The sequence below is a fragment of the Camelus dromedarius genome, chromosome 3, assembly GCF_036321535.1.
Source record: "Camelus dromedarius isolate mCamDro1 chromosome 3, mCamDro1.pat, whole genome shotgun sequence".
In the NCBI taxonomy this organism is placed as follows: Eukaryota; Metazoa; Chordata; class Mammalia; order Artiodactyla; family Camelidae; genus Camelus; species Camelus dromedarius.
The window spans coordinates 97,849,489-97,860,577 of record NC_087438.1 but is presented as its reverse complement, the minus strand read 5'-3'; the positions used below and the strand labels follow the sequence as shown (position 1 = coordinate 97,860,577).

General features: G+C 37.5%; 1 pseudogene; it reads right to left on the bottom strand.

Moving 5' to 3' along the window:
• Positions 1–10,549: 10,549 nt before the first annotated feature.
• LOC105098113 (mitochondrial import inner membrane translocase subunit TIM14-like) lies at positions 10,550–10,877 on the bottom strand (annotated as a pseudogene).
• Positions 10,878–11,089: the final 212 nt, after the last annotated feature.

The following is an 11,089-nucleotide window of genomic DNA, read 5'->3' as shown; positions in this document are numbered from 1 at the left end:
GCTATCTAAAATCAAGATTAATTGAGCATATGTCATAAGGTTGGGCAAAGACTCTATTATGACTGTACTATCTAGGTAGGGTCAATTTGAGTAAGTATATTACATTGAACTTTCCAAGAATCTATTCTTGAGATCCCATTGTGAGACATTAAATAAATCACTTTAGTTGTTCCCTGTGAAAATTAATGTATTGTCCTTGAATACAAAGATGAAGGTTCTGACACACACTCGGTAAAGCATTATCTTTTGTGTAATGTTGACAGAGTTGTTCTGAGCCAAACACAGTTTCTCTGGGGTCACTCCACAGCTCATGTTTGCTAAGTTTAGGGGTGCAGTTCATGGCCACTAGAGCTAAAGAAGAATTAAACCCATCAATTTTACCTTATTAGCATACTGCTGAACCAAATGAGCCCACAAATCACTCACTAAATTGCTGAGAAAGGAAAAAAGAGAGACTGAATAAATACATGTGTGTGTTGAGATTGACTGTAAAGAACATCAGTTGATAAATGAGGAATTGAGGGCTTTGCCAAGGCTTAGCTTGAGTAACTTTTTGTCTTCTGTGGGGTCAAAAAGATGAGCTTTTCCCTTAAGACCATGCCCTGGAGACACAGCTTTTCTCCACTAGTTCTGAAATATTCCATATTCATAGTGCCCAGTACAAAACTTTTGGGGCACACCATTAATATTTACCAAGATGTAATAATCTTTTGGGGGGGAATCTAATACTTGCAATTTACCTCCACTGTATATAAACAAATTTTAATGAATTCATGTGATGGACAACTTTTTAGCTCTTCTGTTTTCCCTACTTTTTAGTTAGGTGACCCCTCCTCTATTCCGTGTGGTGGTCAAGAATGTGGACTGGGTAATCAAATCTCCTAGGTTCAAAACTCTGCTTTCAAATTCCTAACCATGCGACTTTGGGCAAATTACTTAATCTTTATAGGCCCCAGTTCCCTCATTTAAAAATGAGGATAATACCAAGTGCCACATAGGTATATTATGAGGGTTAAATTAGTAAATTAAAAAGCGTTTAGAAGACGATCTGGTACATAGTAAGTATTCCATAAATGTGAACTCCCACTCACTGGACACCAACTTTACCTGCCCTCCTCTCAAGGCCCAAGCCAAGTTCTCTTTTTTTCTTTCTTCCAACTTCAGGCTCTTGGGCATTGGCCTAAGGTTAAAACTGTCCTCTTCCTCATTACTAGCTTCAACTGCGTTGTTCTTGGAAACGGCCAAGTACGCTTACCTCTTCTAGGTTTTGGGTCATTTTACTTTCTATCTGAACATCTTTTCATGGGTGTTCAGAGTAGGATCTCTTCCATACACACATTTAGAGTAGTATCTCTTCCATTTATACATTGAAAGGTTCTCCCCTGATCACTGAAGTATGTGTTCCTTGAGAGTAGGGACTGTGTCTTAATTATCTCTATTATTTGCCTTCCCTCCCCATCCCTGCTACACAGTCTATGCTAAGGAAGTTTGTTGAATAAATGAATTAATCCATTTAGGCTTTGTGTTTTTTGCTCATTTAATCCTGGGTATTCTATTCTGAACCTCCAGTTTTCCTGAAAATTTTCTTGTTCCTTTTATCTCTGGAAGTTTTAGCTTCACCTGGTGATGCTGAGACCCCATCTTGGATCATCACAATTTTCTGGCTGGCAGGTAAGAGGTTCAGTTTACCACACAATCCATTCATGTTAGGAAAAAAAATTCCCATTTATTTCACTTGGAACTTAATTTCACTTATATTTTCTTGGCTCCAGCTAGACTGATATTCTCTTTAAAATCTATCAGTATCTTTGAGAGGGAGTCCATTTTGCAGAACTCTCTCTCATTCCTTATTTGAAGATACTGCCATACCACCCTATATTTCTTTCTTTTAATAAATTTGACATGTAACATAGTGTAAGTTTAAGGTATACAGTGTGTTACTTTGATACATTTATATGTTGTAATATGATTACCACTGTAGCAATATTTATCACATTATGTAATTATAGTACAATATTATTTTCTGCATTCACTATACTGTGCATTAGATCTCTATGGCTTATTTACTACTCTTACAAGTTTGTACCCTTAAACACCATCACTCTTATTATCCACCCCTACCAATCCCCTGATAGCCACCATTTTAACTCTCTCTCTCTCTTTTTTTTAATACAAATTTAACTTTTTTAGATTCTACATATAAGTGATATCATCACCCTCAATCTCTTTACATGGAAAATATGAATCAGTTCTCTCACTTGGAGGGGATGAATATGAATTAGATCAATCTCTTAAATTTTTTTCTTTTTAATATATAAAAGGTATATGTAATACATATATTATGTATAAAGCTCAATAATATAATGAACTACCCAACCCAAGAACTAGCCTATTTCCCAGTAAATTGCATCTACATTTTTGTTTCTCCTTTATATTTTCCCCTGTCAGAGGTAACAAGTATCCTAAATTTTTTCATCATTCTATTGCTATTTTTTTAATTTAGTTTTATCTCAAATGTGTATGTGCTAAAACAATATATTATTTAATTTGTGTTTTTGAGCATTATAAAAATGCTGTCATACAATATATAGTCTTCTGGGATTTGCCTTTTTAACTCAACATTATGGTTCCAAGATTCATTGATGTTGTATATGATGATTGTTGATTTTTACTACCATATAACATTCTATTCTGTGAATATATCTAAATGTATTCTTCTAGTGATACATAGTTGGGTTATTTCTAGTCTTTTTAAAAAATTATAACCATTGCTACTGTAAAAATTTTATGCATGCCTCCTGGTCACACATGCAAGTATATTTCTTGATTATATGTAGAAGTAGGGTTGCTTGGTTGTAGAGTATGCAAATATTCAACTTTGTGAGATAATTAATGCCACACAGTTTTCCACTCTCCCACAGTTTATAAGAATTCTACTTATTCTTCAATATGTGGTATTGTTACACAATTTTTTGCCAGTCTAGTAGTGATAAAATGGTATACACCTTTTATAGGATAGAAGAAAGTCATCCTTACCCAAAGCTTTTTAAACTTCCTCTTCTTTACTATATTAAGAGCTCACAGCCTCATTTGACATCACTGTGCCTGGGAGTTCCTTTGAGAGAAAGTTATTTATTTGTGTGATAGTTTCTAAGGGTATAAAAACTGAGATAGGGTGGAGGCTGCTAACTGGATTGTTTGAATGTTGCTTTTAAGTTGAATTTGCATAAATACCAGATTATACACAAACTAAAACTTCTTGCTAATGCTCTGCAGAAACATGCGGAATTGCATTCTTTACTATTAGCCCATCATAAATTAATCTAGTCTTGAGTTTATATCTGAAAAGCTATTTTAAGTAAAAGGCTCCTGCAATCTGCTGATCTGGAATATTTTCACTGAATCAAGTTTAGTAAAGATATCTTTGTATATTTCTTTGTATTTTAACTTACCAGACATTCAACTTGCCCTCTTTTGATATGGTTACATAATGTAATGCAAATTAATCTCTCAAATAAATTTCAAAACTCCAAATGTTCATCGTACTTCTGTTATCCACTGAATTGACCCCCAAACAATAACCAGGAAAGTAAGTCCAAACTGATGGTACCCTAAAATGTGTGTGTTTTAACTGAAAAAGCCATCTTGTATATAAACAGTTTTTGTCAATAACTAAAAACACATGAATATAGAAAAAGAGAATCCAAGAAAAATGACAATATATGTATATTTTTAAGAAGAACTTTTATACCTCCTTGTGTTTATTGTCTTTAAAAACAAATATCAGTTTGTCATTTGCTTATTTTTTCTTGCCTTCAAAGGAAAGATTTTTGAAGAAAGGGACTGTGCATTTGTTTTATGTTTCTTAATTATATTGTTAAATATAATATCCCAAAGGGGAACTTGGAGAATATTAATTAAGTGCAAAAGTCCCCTCTGTACCATTAATATTTGTTGACTGACAAAATGACCGAGTTAATATTCATGATCAAACCATAAGAAAGCTGCAGTAACTTTCTTCTTTATTGTACTGTAGCTATTTTTGGAAATAATCATCCATCAGAGTGAATACATTTATGCCAGGTGAGTGTTTTTCAGCTTTATTTATATAGCTGTTACTGTGTTTAGTCAAGTTGCTATCAGCCATTGACTTCTTTCAGTGCTCTCTTTTAAAACCAGATTGGGGCGAGGTGGGGAGGGGAGGATATAGCTCAGAGGTAGAGTGTGTGCTTAGCATGTATAAGGTCCTAGATACAATCCCCAGTTCTTCCATTAATAAACAAACAAACAAACAAACCAAATTATCCCCCAAAAAAAGATTTAAAATTTTTTTAATTAAAAAAAAACAAGCATTAAGCCTCATTTCCTCAATCCCATAATGCTGGATATTCACTTCAGTACTGATCAAGGGACATCAGGTGCTGCTGAAGTAAGACTGATTCCTGCCAAAACTCTCTCTTGATGGGGGCTTTTCTTTTATATCACGTAGTGTAAGTGAGCTTTTTGTTTGTTTGATTTTGTTACTTTGTAAGTGGTCATCTGTAAGACAAGGCAAAGCTAGAGGTTTAAGCCTTTACTTCTAACATGGATTGCAACATGACAACATGCTCACTGTAGAAGGCAGCCTCTGAGAAGGCCCTGACTCCTGCCTTCTGGTTGTCACACCCTTGTGTAGTCCTGTCCCCCGCTGTTTGAGGATTGATCTGTCTGACCAACAGAATGTTGTGGAAGTAGTAGTATGTCGCTTGCAAGATTAGGTTATAAAAGACTGCAAGGACCCAGGGACCGCAGGCCAAATTAGAACCTCAGCTAGTTCTGAAGGGAACCGTTTCTGAGGTTGGAAAGTGTTAACCTAGATCTTGAGCCAAGAAGATGCAGGTTTTATTGAGTCTAAAAAAAAGAGAGAGAAAAAAACCTGGATACGTAAATAGAAATAAGTAGGAATTTCACTGAAATATAGTGAAAAGAAGAGAGCACCTAATAAAAGGAAATTAAATACTGTTACATGCTACAGCATGGTTGAACCTTAAAAACATGCTAAATGAAAGAAGCAAGTCACAAAAGATCACATATTGTATGAGTCCATTTACATGTAACATCCAGAATTGGCAAATCAATAGAGACAGAAAATAGACTGATAGTTGCCCAGGACTGGAAGGTTGGGGTGGGGGATTTGGGGGTTTCGTTTGGAAGTAATGAAAATGTTCTAATATTGATTGTGGTGATGATTGCAAAACTCTGTAAATATAATAGAGCCATTGAATTGTACCCTTTGAATGGATGACTTGTATGGTATATGAATTACAGTTGACCCTTGAACAACGTGAGGGGTTAGGGGCGTTGACCCCTGCCCCCACCCAACACGGTCAAAAATCCACATGTAACTTTACATATATCTCAATAAAGCTGTTTTAAAAAGACTGTTGTTTCTATGTTGGGTTTTCTCTCTCTCCTATCACTTGTTCTGGAGGAAACCAGCTGCTATGTCTCAAAGACAGACAACCTACCTGTGGAAAGGCTTATGAGATTTCCAGCCAACAGTCAGCAAGAAAATGAGCCCTGCCAATAACTTTGTGAATAATCTTTGCTAATCCTATAGGTGGAAAATAGTATCTTATTGAAGTTTTAATTTGTAGTTTCCTATTATGAGTGATATCAGGCACATTTAATATGTTTAAATGCACCTATTGGAGGAGAACAAAAAATAAAAACATGAACCCCATATTAAGTGACATTAGGAAACAACTTTAACCCTAGGGCACAGTATATGATTTTTCTGTGAAAAACACACAGATTTTCCCCAAAGATGCTCAGAAAGCCACCAGAATTGGAGGGGCAAAGAATATGTGCTGGAAGGGAAGGGGCTAAAAAGGGGTGGATTATTTAAAAGTCTGTGTGAGGATCAGGTAGAACCCAGATCCTCACTCCCCATTCCTACCCCAAGTAGCTAGTTGCTTTTCCCTCCTTCACAGTGCAGGAGACAGAAGCTGTCATCTCTGGAGAAACTGAACTAGAGAGACTCTGGACTTGGATATATCAAGTTCTGAAGAATAGGTATGAAAACAAGAACTGGGTATTGTTAAGATGAGGTTAAATGCACTAAAGGCATTTTTCTCAAGCTGTGAAGGGTTGAGTCATCCTTCCTCAATGAACTATCTACCTGTCACACAGATTGCAAGGCTCACACCCTCAGGCTCGGTACCTTTTCTTTTAGTGATGGAAGCACTTTGTTGTATTCTTACTTAACAGTTCTCCTTTTTAAAACAACTCTATAATGAACTTGCCCTTGTTTGTTTGTTTGTTTGTTTGTTTGTTTATCACATCAGTTTTCATCACTGGTAGAAGACTACTCTTTTCTTTCCCTTATTTTTTTTAGCTCCCAAAGGAGGATAAGGAGCATCACTCCTTCTTCCTCTCCTCCTTTTTGGTAGGTTCTTCATCCAATTCATCTCACATGGAGAAATTAGTTAACTAGACCCATCAGGCTTCCCACCCTTTAAGTGGTGACCTGGAGGAGGAAAAGAGGGCATTTTCAGTTTCTAGAGAACTTTGGCTCAAATTTCAACAAGAATGGTAGAGGAAGGAGGTGGCTATTTCAGTCATGAATGGTTATGTTCTCCTAGGCTAAACCTATAAATATTAAACGCCAATTTTGTGGTGGTAAATGCCACCAAATTGGATTGCTTTTAACACAACACATAACCCTGGCAAATATAATTTCAGCTCTTTTCTCACACTGCGGTATCCTTTTACTTACACCATACTTTGACAGAGGAAGAATGGAACAAGCTTCATTTTGATTCATGAATGTTGTTTTTATTCTAAATGCCCCATGTGAGGGGAATGCAAATGGACACAAGATATATGCAAATTCACTTGCATACCCAGAGAAGGCAAATGAGGCTTAGTTCTTAGATTCCTTGATCAGGCTCCCTGGGTGAGAAGGCTAAGGAAAGAGGTGTCTGTAACTGAATTACAGAGAACGTCATGTTTGAGAAGGGAGAGGAGAGATGTTGGCTGCCATACAGCTCCCAGCATTCCAGAACCTGCATATAAAAGTGAGTGCAGCTGCCAAGGCAAGAGAAGGAGCTCAATGAAAGAACGGCCTTCACTGGTGTGAGGGCGCCCAAGGCACAGAATGCACACAGCGGGATAAAATGGAATCTCCAACTTTTCTGCTTTAGGTCTTGACCCCAAATCTCTGCATAAGTCCTTAAACCACTCACTATCTCTTCCTGCCTCCTTACTCTCTTTTACAGCCCAGGCCAGGACCAGGTTGCAGGAGTGAGGCACAAAATTTAAAGGGAGCACCCCCCCCCAAATCAGTAATCAAGATAATGTTTTAGTGTAATAATTTTTAATTTCAAAATTAGTGCAAAAAATCCATGTTGAGCAAAACACCAAATTTTAAGTGAAGACAGAATACTGTCGTGCACTTTTATGACCCTGCCGCAGTCATATCACCCTGAACCTGAACTTGGTTCCAATAAAACTTTATTTGCAAAGCAGGTAGCTGGATGTAGCTTGCCATTTTGCTTTTTTAAAACTATTACAATAAAATATTATTTATCTTGCTGATTGAGTTTTTTGACGCCTCTTAAATTTGGTGCCAAGGGGAGTGTATCACTCACCCTATCCTAATTTTAACCATGTTTCAATCCTTCCTTTTTTTCTTTTTTAACCTTATAACTGTTCTGTTTGTAAACAAGCTCCCTCCTGGACTTGGCTCAATATAATGAGACTAGGAAGATACAGAACTTACTGGTTTTTGCAGAGAGCTTTTCTCATTCCACCTTCCCTCTCTGCGTTCTTTCTCTGAAATCAGTTCCCTGGCAGAGCATTCTTAATTGTCCTTTCTTGTCCTTTTATTTGCTTCACTTTTCTTTTTCCAAGCAACATCTCCTGAATTTCTTGATCCCACCTATCCAAGTTCAGTCATTTATCATTTCAAAAGCCCCTCAATTCTTATACTGATTTTAGAAAACTAGGAGGGAAGAGAAATTTGTTCTGCTTGTGACAGAGGCTCTTCTACCTGACCATGTCTGGGCATAGGGTAGGCTAAATGGCTTGCTTAGAAGAATGGACATTGTATATATGCCATGACAGAGGCATGTCAGAATATAAACACTCCTGTGCTGTGTTTATAAAAAATTATTACTTTACTTTGGGCTGTGTTAGCCTTTATGTTCCATGCTGGGTTCATATTGCAGTGGAGTAACATCATAAGTATTTTTAAATTATGTACATTCAAATATACACAATGAGAGACAGGGAGAAAAGGAGAGAAAGGGAGAAAAAGAGAGAACTTAAATTTTGAAGGTAAATCTCAGGCATTCCACTAAATGTGCCTGTATCCAGAGTGAGCATGAGAAGGGAGATGTGAACTTGCTGTCTCCTTACAAAGTTGTGTCTATAGAACTGTACTTAATGAACAATTTTAAGGAATTTTAGAGTAATTTGTCTATATTTAATTTTTTCCTTATATTGATTTAGAAACCAACCCCCACATTAGATGCTATGACCAGATAGCAACCAGATAGCAATGAATGATTGCTGCTATTATGTTTTGTAAGAGTGTTTTTCAATTGTTTAATGCATTTGAATTCTCTTCACCCAACTAAATTGACTGCCTTTGAAAGAAAATATGAGGTCTTAGCTATCACACAATGTTGCACTTAACCTTGTCTCCTCAGGGTTTGCAACCAGGTGTCAGGTCAAGATTCTGGTCTCCACAGGTTGAATTCCCAGGTTCATATTCTAGCTCTGCCATGTATTTGCTGAGTGACCTTAAGTTACTAAGTCTCAGGTTTTTTCTCATCTGCAAGATGGGGATGATGCTGATACTGACCTCGCAAGGGTATTGGAAGGATTAAATGAAATAATGCATGTAACATGCTTCATCCAGCACCTGGTGGTTAGTAGGTATTCAGTAACTCTTAGCTATGATTATAATAGGTGAGGTTGCATGGCTGCACGATAAGTCTGCAGTTTGAGGAGTTGCCACTGAAAATTGTGACTTCTGACTGTGATGGTAAGATCCAGTCAGGCTTCCTTCCAACAGACAGCTAGTCAGCATGTAATTCCAGTTAGTTTTGAGGGGTTTTTTTTCACAGTAATAAGTTTAGTAAGTTTACAGATCTGAATAATTACTAACTTCTGAGGACTACAAAGAAAATGTGATACATTTACAGTAAAATGGTACAAAATGAACTTAAGTTTGGATCCCTTTTTAATTTTCACTAACAGTTATCAACTACTTTTGAGTGCCCTGTCCTATTTTCAGGTGTTAATGGGAGATAATCTTCCTCCCATCACTAACAAACTTGCTTTGCATGTTTAAAATACCAGCTTTGGCCCTGGTGCTCAAAGGTCTTAGAGCTTGGCAAAAAGATCATGAGAGCAGTTTGCTCCTATTTCCAGTTTTCTCATTCTCTTGCCTGGTGGGTACTCAGTCCTCATTCTATGGTTTCTTAGGAGAAAAAAAAATCTCAGCACTCTTCCAATTATTTTATTTCTCTTCTCTTTGCAAAAATTTACAGAGAAAGAGGGGAAAAGAATCGTGACCTTACTGTGCACATATCCTTTTCCAGTCAGGGTTTCCTTGGTAGTTTGCTTTGCAGCCTTAACCCGTGAAATCCCCCAGCTTCTATTGCTTCTTTTTAATCATCACTTAATATCATTAAAATTGGTTTCTCTAGAGCAGAGGTTGGCAAACTATGACCCACAGGTCTGATGCCTGTATTTGTAAATAAAGTTTTATTGGAAGAGAGCCATGCCCATTTGTTTACCTATTGTGTGTGGCTGGGCTCCTGCTACAACAGCAGAGTTAGGTGGTTGCCATGGAGACCATCTGGCCTAAAAGCCTAAAATATTGACTGTTTATCCCTTTGAGAGAAAGTTTACAGACCCACTGCTCTAGAGCCTCTATAGCTTACAGCTCTGTATTAGTTATCTATTGGTAAATAACAAATTATCCCCAAATTTGGCTGCTTAAGACAATTAATATTGTTTCTCATTTCCTGTGGGTCAAGAATTCAGGAGTGGTTTAACTGGGTTAAATTCGGAGTTTCTCATGAAGTTGCAGCCAAGACATCGGCCAGGACTCCAGCTATCTGAAGGCTTGACTGGAGCTGAAGATTCCACTTCCAAGATGGTTCACTCACATGGCTGGTAGTAAAAGGCCTGTTTCCTTGCTAGCTATTAGCAGGAGGTGTCAGTTCCTTGCCATGTGGATTTCTTCACAGGGCTACTTGAGTCTCCTTACCAACTAGCAATTGGCTTCCCTCCAGCAAGTGATCTAAGAGAGAGCAAGGAGTAGCCTGTAACATCCTTTATGATCTAGTCTTGAAAGTCACACACCCTTACTTGCATATTACTCTGTTTATTAGAAGGAAGTTACTCAGTTCGGTCTACACTCATGGAGAGGAGAATTACACTTCATCTTTTATTTCTATTTATTTATTTTTTGTAGCTTTGAGGCATTTTCTCATAAGAAGCTGGTACTCATACACATAAATGAATAAGAACTAAAATTCATCACACATTTACTTCATTTTCTTGCTTGACCTTCTAGTGAATCTTTAGCTTCACTGATTTTGACTGCTATATAAGGAGATCCTCCCTTGTCTGGGTGATAGAAAATCATAATTCATTGATGAGCTTCTCTTATTTTTCCTTTATTGGTAGTAGGGTTTACAACTAGTATTAATGCTGCTTCCTATTTTGTCATTTTGGGTTCAAGCTCATCTCTGTAATAGCCACTATTGAAAGCAGATTTTGATAGACTAGGAAAAACTTGTTGTGCTCGAGGCTCCATATGCTTCATGGCTTGCAAAACAAAAGGACCTGCAAATCCTGCAGCAGCAATGGTCAGTCCAGCTGCTACCACTGCCCTGACTGTGGCTCCAGCTCAGCTCCCCTGCCTCCATGGGGAGTGAGGCTCCTGGCAGCCCAGAGCCCGCAGCCACCAACTCCACAGCTCTATGGGAAAGCAGCCACCACCAGCATGCACAAACCGCTCAGACACGGGTACCCCAAGACTTAAGCTTCATCTTTTAAAGGAAAGTGTAGTAAAGAATTTATGGAAATT